The sequence below is a fragment of the Oncorhynchus kisutch genome, linkage group LG20, assembly GCF_002021735.2.
Source record: "Oncorhynchus kisutch isolate 150728-3 linkage group LG20, Okis_V2, whole genome shotgun sequence".
NCBI classification, from domain to species: domain Eukaryota; kingdom Metazoa; phylum Chordata; class Actinopteri; order Salmoniformes; family Salmonidae; genus Oncorhynchus; species Oncorhynchus kisutch.
The window spans coordinates 36,175,160-36,183,799 of NC_034193.2; the positions used below are offsets into that span (position 1 = coordinate 36,175,160).

The following is an 8,640-nucleotide window of genomic DNA, read 5'->3' on the forward strand; positions in this document are numbered from 1 at the left end:
GTGTTTTGATCTGGAGAGACTCTTCTCTGCCTCTTCAGCATCATGAGGTTGTTGAGGATCCCCAGAGGATCCACGATAGTCCCCACTCTCTCCTGTGTGAACAACAAAGTCAGATGATTCAAGGTCCACAACAGCAGAAAAACACTGTAAAAGACAGGTCAGGCCAACAGAGTAGCCATGATGTTGTACAACATTTGAGGTCTGTAAATGAATGTTAAAATTATTTGACAATTGTCTTAAAATGAGCAAGAATAGTCACATTTTGTCTTGTTTTCACATTAGTAGTAACATTGATGATTGTTGACTAGAAATAAGTTATTCTTGTTGTTGAAACTCTAAGCAGTGTGCCAGATGGCTTTTGGTCTCCAATATAGGCCTCTTTCTGTGTTTAATAAAATTGCGGCAAAAGGGCGATGCGCACAAAATTTGATTGCAGAAACACCTCCCTGCTAATGAGGAAACCGATAGTTATGGATGTAGTACAGTGTGGCAAAAATGTATTTAGTCAGCCACCAATTGTGCAAGTTCTCCCACTTAAAAAGATGAGGCCTGTAATTTTCATCATAGGTACACTTCAACTATGACAGACAAAATAAGAAAAAAATCACATTGTAGGATTTTTTATGAATTTATTTGCAAATTATGGTGGAAAATAAGTATATGGTCACCTACAAACAAGCAAGATTTCTGGCTCTCACAGACCTGTAACAACTTGTTTAAGAGGCTCCTCTGTCCTCCACTCGTTATCTGTATTAATGTCACCTGTTTGAACTTGTTATCAGTATAAAAGACACCTGTCCACAACCTCAAACAGTCACACTGCAAACTCCACTATGGCCAAGACCAAAGAGCTGTCAAAGGACACCAGAAACAAAATTGTAGACCTGCACCAAGACTGAATCTGCAATAGGTAAGCAGCTTGGTTTGAAGAAATCAACTGTTGGCGCAATTATTAGGAAATGGAAGACTTACAAGACCACTGATAATCTCCCTCGATCTGGGGCTCCACGCAAGATCTCACCCTGTGGGGTCAAAATTATCACAAGAACGGTGAGCAAAAATCCCAGAACTACGCCGCCAGGGACTCGAATCCTGCAGTGCCAGACGTGTCCCCCTGCTTAAGCCAGTACATGTCCAGGCCCGTCTGAAGTTTGCTAGAGAGCATTTGGATGATCCAGAAGAAGAATGGGAAAATGTCATATGATCAGATGAAACCAAAATATAACTTTTTGGTAAAAACTCAACTCGTGTTTGGAGGAAAAAGAATGCTGAGTTGCATCCAAAGAACACCACACCTACTGTGAAGCATGGGGGTGGAAACATCATGCTTTGGGGCTGTTTTTCTGCAAAGGGACCAGGATGACTGTTCCGTGTAAAGGAAAGAATGAATGGGGCCATGTATCGTGAGATTTTGAGTGAAAACCTCCTTCCACCAGCAAAAAAGATTTCTAAAAAGCTTTACGGCAAAAGCACAATATTCAATCATCTGAGAACAGCGTTCAGCCACAAAAGCAAGCTATACAGTTACCCGCCAAATTGTGGAGCATTATAGATCTTCACTTACCTTATCTTTGTTGGAAAGCACTCCCAGGACTCCCACAAGAAATGTTTGTTTTGTTTGATTACATCCATATTTATGTCCAAATACCTTCGCTTTGTTCGCGTGTTTAGTTCACTATTCCAAAGGCACAATGCGCGAGCGCAAAATCTAGACGAAAAGTCAAGAGTTCCATTACAGTTTGTAGAAACATGTCAACCGATGTTAACAATCAATAGGGTCTTCGGGTCTTTTTTATAATAAATCTTCAATAATTTTCCAACCGGACAATAGCGTATTCATTACAGAGGAAAAAGGGGGAACGCCGTGACCGCGCAGTAAACAACTGATTGGCCACAGCCTAGTCCACTTGTTGAAACAGCTCTTATTCGACCCCCTTCCATAATAGAAGCCTCAAACAACTTTCTAAAGACTGTTGACATCTGCTGGATGCCTTGGGAAGTGCAATCTGGCCCCATAGACACAGCATATTGGCTAGGCAATCACTTAAATGAAACTACAAACCTCAGTTTTCCCACTTCCTGGTAGGATTTGTCTCAGGTTTCCACCTGCCATATGAGTTCTGTTATACTCACAGACATAATTCAAACAGTTTAAAAAACTTCAAAGTGTTTTCTATCCAATACTAATAATATGCATATATTAGCATCTGGGACAGGGTAGCAGGCAGTTTACTCTGGGCACCTTATTCATCCAAGCTACTCAATACTGCCACCCTGTCACCAAGAAGTTAACAGTGTCCAAAAATGGTGTCGTCTGCGTAAAGGTGGATCAAGGAATAACCCGCAGCATGAGCAACATTATTGGTATATACAGAGAAAAGAGTCGGCCCGAGAATTGAACCCTGTGGTACCACAGAGACTGCCAGAGGTCCGTACAACAGGCCCTCCAATTTGACACACTGAACTCTGTCTGAGAAGAAGTTGGTGAACCAGGCGAGTCAGTCATTTGAGAAACCAAGGCTGCTGAGTCTGCCGATAAGAATACGGTGATTGACAGAGTCGAAAGCCTTGGCCAGGTTGATGAAGACAGCGACACAGTATTGTCTCTTATCGATGGCGGTTATGATATCGTTTAGGACCTTGAGCGTGGCTGAGGTTCACCCGTGACCAGCTCGGAAACCGGATTGCACAGCAGAGAAGGTACGGTGGGATTCAAAATGGTCAGTGATCTGTTTGTTAACTTGGCTTTTGAAGACTTTAGAAAGGCAGGGCAGGATGGATATAGATCTGTAACAGTTTGGGTCTAGAGTGTCGCCCCCTTTGAAGAGGGGGATGACCGCGGAAGTGTTCCAATCTTTAGGAATCTCAGACGATAAGAAAGAGAGGTTGAACAGACTAGTAATAGGGGTCGCCACATTGTCGGCGGATCATTTTAGAAAGAGAGGGTCCAGAATGTCTATCCCAGCTCATTTGTACAGGTCCAGGTTTTGCAACTCTTTCAGAACATCAGCTATCTGGATTTGGGTGAAGGAGAAGCTGGGGAGGCTTGGGCAAGTAGCTGCGGGGGGTGGGGAGCTGTGGCCGGGGTCAGCTGTCAAGAAATGCTTACTGAAATTCTCGATTATTGTGGAGTTATCGGTGGTGACAGTGTTTCCTAACATCAGTGCAGTGGGCTGCCGGGATGAGATTCTCTTATTCTCCATGGACTTTACAGTGTCCCAAAACTTTTTAAAGTTCGAGCTACAGGATGCAAATTTCTGTTTGAAAAAGCTTGCCTTTGCTTTCCTAACTGACTGTGTGTATTGCATATCGCTGAGACTATTCGATGCTAGTGCAGTACGCCACAGTGAAACAAGAGCTATATCTGTTCTTAGTTCTACATTTTTTGAAAGGGGAACGCTTATTTAAGGTGGTGAGGAAATTACTTTTAAAGAACAACCAGGCATCCTCTTCTGACAGGATGAGGTCAATATCCTTCGAGGACACCCGGGCCAGGTTGATTAGAAAGGCCTGCTTGCAGAAGTGTTTTAGGGAGCGTTTGCCAGTGATGAGGGGCGGACCCATAACGGATGCAGGCAATTATGGGGTGATCGCTGAGATCCTGACTGAAAACAGCAGAGGTGTATTTGGAGTACAAGCTGGTCAGGATAATATCTATGAGGGTGTCCATGTTTGTAGTACGGCCGGGGTGTTCAGCATATCCCAGTTGAGGTCACCCAACAGAAAGAACTCTGAAGATAGATGGGGGGAAATCAATTGACATATGGTGTCCAGAGCACAGCTGGGAACTGAGGGGGGGGGGGGTCTATAATAGGCAGCAACAGTGAGAGACTTATTTCTGAAGAGATTAATTTTTTTAATTAGAAGCTCAAACTGTTTGGGTGTAGACCTGGAAAGTATGACAGAACTTTGCATGCCATTACTGCAGTAGATTGCATTTCCTCCCCCTTCGCCAGTTATATCTAGACGGAAAATGTTGTCGATGGGGATGGAAATTTCAGAATTTTGGTGGCCTTCCAAAGCCAGGATTCAGACACCGCAAGGACATCAAGGTTGGTGGAGTGTGCTAAAGCAGTGAGCAAAACAAACTTAGGGAGGAGGCTTCTGATGTTAACATGCATGTATAAGTCTCTCACCTAGTTATGCTAGGTGAGGTCACTGCAAGTGTGGGAGGTGGGACAAAAGAGTTCTTGGAGGCATGTTGAGTGGGACTAGGGGCTCCGCAGTGAAAATAAAACAATGATAACTACCCTAAATAACAGTATACAAGGCATATTGACATTAGAGATAAATAAAGCAATACATAAAGCAATCACAGGTGTTGATTGGGAGAGCTAGCTAAGACAACAAAGGGTAAGACAACAACAACAGGTAAAATGGTGATGAACGGGCAGAGAGGGTCGGTTAACGACACACAGGGCCTGAGTTCGAGGCCGACAGATAAACAAAATGGAGTACCGTGATTAATGAACAGTCCAGCAGGCATCAGCTATGTAGCCAAGTGATCATAGGGTCCAGTGAACAGGAATATATGAACCAGGGAAACCATTAGGTAGTCATTACTACGCTAGCACCAGTTACGGGCAGAGAGGGTCGGTTAACGACACACAGGGCCTGAGTTGAAGGCTGAGGCCGACAGATAAACAAAATGGAGTACCGTGATTAATGAACAGTCCAGCAGGCATCAGCTATGTAGCCAAGCGATCATAGGGTCCAGTGAACAGGAATATATGAACCAGGGAAGCCGTTAGGTAGTCATTACCACGCTAGCACCAGTTAGCCTCGAGCCAGGTGCATCTCCCGGCTAGCAAACAAAATGACCCCAGCGACAATTCATATTTTACCAATTGGCCTGGACCCTTTGTCGATATGGAGCCCCGCCGATCCATCATGACTGGTCTGCGCAATTCCATCCGATGTACGCTCAACCGGCCTTTGCCAGACGTCGATGACGCCCTCGTCCCGAAGCTAGCATATGATGAACTTCAACTTAAATACAGGATCTTGCTGTCGGACAGTTTTTTGTATTCTGAAATGCACTTGAACTATGTATCATTTCGTGGCCCCTCATGCTACGCTGGGAAAATAGTGTTCGTGGGAACAGAAATACCAAATAATTTCAGAGTTTGCTAAATCCAATGGTTTTTAACTGAGTGTCAGGGCATTAGCCACTATAGCCACTCCGGTGCAAAGGTCCAGAGCTTACGAAATTATTTAGTATTTCTGTTCCCATGAAAACAGTTTTTCCAGCTTAACATAATGAGCCACTAGAGATTGGAAGGTATATTTAATTTAAAAATGGAAAAAGAGATTGAAATGTATTGCAATTTATACAAAAAGACGGAAAAAAAACATTCACAACAAACACGTCTTACTGCTACGCCATCTTGGATTACAAGATGACACTCAGTTAAAAACCACTGGATTTAGCAAACTCTGAAATTATTCAGGATATGTCGATGACCGGCTCCCTCCTAGACAGGTTGTGTCGATGACCGGCTCCCTCCTAGACAGGTTGTGTTGATGCCAGTCTCAGTCTAGTCAGGTTATATTGATGACTGGCTCCCTCTAGTAATTTGTGTGTCTTGTTTATTTAATCAAACAGCGTGCATAAAGCATCATACGTTCAGTACATATAGATTTTATAAAAACACATTGGTAAAAATGACAGATGACTCTCGGTTGACCAAGATGTATTTTAGTTGGGGACAACACTGTGTTCTTATTAACAGACTTGCCTATTTAAACAAAGGTTAATTTAGATAAATAAATGTTATATGACAAACCATTTTTTACAAATCCGTCAAGGCCTTTGTAAAACAAAGGTTTCAAACCAATTCATGAATGTAATTGAATCTAATGTAATGGCATGAAAAAAATTGCCTGAATATTATACAATGACTTAAACAGCTCTAATAATTTGCCCCCACAGGAAATCGACACAGGCATTTATAGAATATATTATATAGCCTCAATCTGTTTAAAACAATAATTTTGACCTCATGGATGGCCAATCATTGTATTCAAAGTGTAGTGAACTCAGGGGGTAGTCCTGAGCTGAACTCAAACCTGGGTCCAGTGACTGTCAAGCCAACAACTTATAACTGTTATGCCAAGATTTCTGAACTTCTTGACAAGGTCGCTGCTAGGTGTTAGAGAAAGCTATTGTAGCAACTGTAACCTATGAATGTGAGAGTGGTAACACTTTTCCTTCCCCCATCCCTCAGCTGTTTAACAAACCAAGCATCTGGGCAGCCATTTTGTTGCCGTTAAAAAAAAAAACACACAACCCAGCAATCTGCAGTTCAAACAATAACACATCTGTCATTCCACAACTATTTTGGTAATAAGATGGGGTTGGAGAAATGTAACTACTTTCAAAATTCATAGACAGACCTATGGATGAAAGGACTGACCATCCATGATATCAACATAACAGTTTTAACCATGTTGAGGTTATGCAGTGGTGTTAAAGCGGGAATTGTTTCTAAACACTTGAGTAAAAAAACGTATTTGGTAAAACAGTTCATGAGCTCACGAGGCATGTGTTACACACTTCAAGAATCAATGGCTATAAATAAATAATTAAATTCACAATACGGATGTATCAATTGCAGATTTCCGCTTTAACACCAAACATCAGTTCTACAACCGCAGAGTTTGTGCCACTGTTTTTAAGGCAGTACTTACTAGTGTTAATCAGGGCCCGTTCACCGTTAGAACCATTGGACCCCTTAAGATGCGTTTGGGAAACCGGGCCCAGATATCCAGTTTCCTCCTCCTTTGTGGATGTAACAGTCATCTCCTCCGCCTCTTCTTTCACACCATAAAATTCATCCTTCTCTCCTTTTACTGTAACATCCTCCTCTTCTTTCACTCTGAACGAGTCTTCCTCTTCTTTCACTGAAACGTCTTTCTCTTCTTTTTTCACTGTAACAGCCTCACCCTCTACTTGTTTTTGTATTGTAACAGCCTCCTCTTCCTCCGTCCAGCAGCCCTTCTCTTCTTTAGCAGGGGAGTAGTTTAGTGACCGCATGGTCGGGGATGTTAGCTAGGCTAATGCTAACTTAACCAGCCCGCTAGCTGACTAATAATAACAACACCGTAAATATGAAATGAAATCGGATAACTAACTAGACGACAGGAGTGGTTTTAAACACAGTGGCTAATAAACACTTTAGCGTCGAAATAACTTTATTGGTTCGTCTATTTTGTCTTGCAAGCTACGGAGGTGTCTGACTAACTGTTGTTGCTGCTGTTGAAAGAAGCGTTCCGTCCACTAGATCATACGTCACACCAGCAGCATTGCCTTAATTCCCACATCGCCATCTGTTGACTGGAGTGGGTAACGCAGTTGAGTAAAACGTATATTTAATTTTCATTCAAGTTAAAGTGTAGGAAGCATAAGTTTCTACTCACCAGTGTAACGATACAGTGTGGTTAAAGTCTTAGAAACTTAGTTGTATTGAAGATCTGGTAACCTATAAGCACAACCAGTTATGTTGTTGAATGATCACATTTCTGTTATTTCACCTTTATTTAAACCAGGTAGGCCAGATAGTATATAGTATATTCTAGAATTCCTACATGATGTCATAATGATAGTTTAACCAAGTTTCTAGAATATATAGTATATTCTAGAATTCGTCCATGATGTCATAATAATAATTTAACCAGGTTTCTAGGATATATACTATATTCTAGAATTCATCCATGATGTCATAATGTTAGTTTAACCAGGTATTCTAGGCTATAGTATATTCTAGAATATCCAGTTTAGAACAAGTTCTCATTTACAACTGAGACTTGGCCAAGATAAAGCAAAGCAGTGCGACTCAAACAACAACACAGTTACACATGGAATAAACAAACGTTCAGTCAATAACACAATATAAAAATCTATATACAGTGTGTGCAAATGAGGTAAGATAAGGCAATAAATAGGCCATGGTGGCAAAGTAATTACAAAATAGCAATTAAACACTGGAATGGTAGATGTGCAGAAGATGAATGTGCAAGTAGAGATACTGGGGTGCAAAAGAGCAAGATAAATGAATAAATACTGTATGGGGATGAGGTAGGTAGATAGATGGGCTGTTTACAGATGGACTATGTACAGGTGCAGTGATCTGTGAGCTGCTCTGAAAGCTGGTGCTTAAAGCTAGTGAGGGAGATATGAGTCTTCAGATTCAGAGATTTTTGCAGTTCGTTAGTCATTGGCAGCAGAGAACTGGAAGGAAAGACAACCAAAGGAGGAATTGGCTTTGGGGGTGACCAGTGATATATACCTGCTTGAGCATGTGCTTCGAATGTGTGCTGCTATGGGGACCAGTGAGCTGAGATAAGGCGGGGCTATACCTAGCAGAGACTTGTAGATAAACTGGAGCCAGTGGGTTTGGCTATGAGTATGATGCGAGGGCCAGTCAACGAGAGCGTACAGGTGGCAGTGATGGGTAGTATATGGGGCTTTGATGACAAAACGGTGGCACTGTGATAGACTGCATCCAGTTTGTTGTGGAGAGTGTTGGAGGCTATTTTATAGATGACATCACCGAAGTCGAGGATCGGTAGGATGGTCAGTTTTACGAGTGTATGTTTGGCAGCATGAGTGAAGGTTGTTTTGTTGCAATATAGGAAGCC

General features: G+C 42.1%; 1 long non-coding RNA gene across 1 annotated transcript; it reads right to left on the reverse strand.

Annotated features, from left to right (window-relative positions):
* Positions 1–41: 41 nt before the first annotated feature.
* On the reverse strand, positions 42–7,554 carry LOC116355382 (uncharacterized). Its single transcript, XR_004204399.1, has 3 exons — positions 7,420–7,554; positions 6,691–7,336; positions 42–92 (listed from the first exon to the last, which is right to left on the reverse strand). It is a non-coding gene; the product is annotated as an uncharacterized LOC116355382 (long non-coding RNA).
* Positions 7,555–8,640: the final 1,086 nt, after the last annotated feature.